Below are 2283 nucleotides of genomic sequence, written 5' to 3' on the forward strand. Positions count from 1 at the left end.
TGTAGCGGACTTCGCGTCGCCTTGCACACAACATAAGGCAGGGTACTTGTTTCGGCTCCCGGCCATGAAGGCAAATACTGACTGCTCCCTTTGTAGTCTGCAAGAGACCAGAAATTAAATTCGAATGTCAACCCTCCTCGTATTCGAAATTTTACTTGTAATCTGTATTCTTAAACATTTTGGTGCCTAATCTTATCTACTATAACTATATATAATGTGTTAGGATTTGAAGATGGTTTTCACGATTTTTATGATAGTTTGACGGGTATTCTGCATTATCAATAGGAAAAAAAAAACATTCATAACACTGTTAATCCATGCATCTCTTTGACTTTGGAGGATAATGCTTAAGAGTGAACGAAGTGTTAGTGGAGGTGTCCCGTTGGCCATTACTCAGGCAGCATGTAATAACGGTTCTAGAAGATAAGCTTCGAACATACACGTGTTAAAGAATGTACAGACTACAGGACACTGGGCGTGGAGATAGTAATTGGTAAGATGGAGACAAGAGACTAAAGACTGAGAAGTGACGCATGCATGAGATGAGAGCCCGAATTGTAAAACGCTTTGCTCCTCTCCATGACTATTTCCAAGGACCACACAAGTGATAAGCCGGGTTCTCAAGATACTTTCTACTGTTAACGATGAAGAAATCTTATCAATTTGTTACTAGAATCATAAATACATCCTTAAAAAAACTGTAACTTTAATTACTTTAATCTTTTGAAAGTATTAGGGATACGGCGAAGTGTTTCAGAATATCTTCGTGGGGTCATGTAAGAAATATTTTGTTCTGTCTTATACACAGCGTGTTTTTTTTATAGACTTTGTTTGTCTAGTTATATTTCACAGTCGATGAGCGTCATGCTAGATCAACACACGTTGTTTGTTCATCCGTATGAAACATTATCTGCATTTATAACCATCCGCACTGCTGGAGCGGGGATCGGGAGTAAACATTGTCATCACAACACAATGTGACAAACAGGTGTTCTATCACTGTGGATTAATAGTCACAAGCATTATATGTAGAGTCAACGCAATGAAAATATGGCAGAAACGAATGGTCCTTCGCTTAGTTAACGCTGGTCCCAGAAAAAAAAAAAAAATACAACACATCACTAACTTTGCATTTCTTGAGGTGTCGATTTCTGATCAATGATCATTCCCGTCTGAAGGAACTTATATAAAAGAAAACTAGAAAAAAAATTCTTTTTTTAAGTTTCATTGCCTTATGTCGATTATTTCTGTTAGGATCTAATGTAAGATATTGTGGTTTATCAAATATTTTGATTATCTTTATTCTTTAACAAAAAAACAAAAAAATCTACGTCGTAGATAAGAAAAAACACTCATGTAATTCGTACTGGAACAATATATAGTCTTTTAAAATCATCTTAATGAAGCTAAAACGTTTCACAATGCAGTTTTGATATAACTAGTTACTTTTCGCTTTATTAGTAGTGACAAAGAACAAATCAGCTGAGTTTTTACAGTCCTGTGAACCTACACTCACCACAGTCTGTCATACACACACACACACACACACACACACACACCGGTAGCTTAGTGGTTAGAGCGCTGGCTTCACAAGCCAGAGGACCGGGGTTCGATTCCCCGGCCGGGTGGAGATATTTGGGTGTGTCTCCTTTCACGTGTAGCCCCTGTTCACCTAGCAGTGAGTAGGTACGGGATGTAAATCGAGGAGTTGTGACCTTGTTGTCCCGGTGTGTGGTGTGTGCCTGGTCTCAGGCCTATCCGAAGATCGGAAATAATGAGCTCTGAGCTCGTTCCGTAGGGTAACGTCTGGCTGTCTCGTCAGAGACTGCAGCAGATCAAACAGTGAAACAAACACACACACACACACACACACACAGCTTTTATATCAATCTGATAGCATCACTGCCATCACTTCTATCTCTAAAGCTGAACTCTTCTCTCAAACCTTTTTTTTTTTTATACCATGTGGGCTTTTTCAGGGAATTATACACACCGCGTAGTGTAGTGGTTAGCACGCTCGACTCACAATCGAGAGGGCCGGGTTCGAGTTCCGGGGCAGCGAGACAAATGGGCAAGCCTCTTAATGTGTGGCCCCTGTTCACCTAGCAGTAAATAGGTACGGGATGTAACTCGAGGAGTTGTGGCCTCGCTTTCCCGATGTGTGGAGTGTGGTGTGGTCTCAGTCCTACCCGAAGATAGGTCTATGAGCTCTGAGCTCGCTCCGTAATGGGGAAGACTGGCTGGGTTACCAGCAGGCCACCGAGGTGAATTACACACACACAC

Source organism: Portunus trituberculatus, chromosome 18, assembly GCF_017591435.1.
Source record: "Portunus trituberculatus isolate SZX2019 chromosome 18, ASM1759143v1, whole genome shotgun sequence".
NCBI lineage: Eukaryota > Metazoa > Arthropoda > Malacostraca > Decapoda > Portunidae > Portunus > Portunus trituberculatus.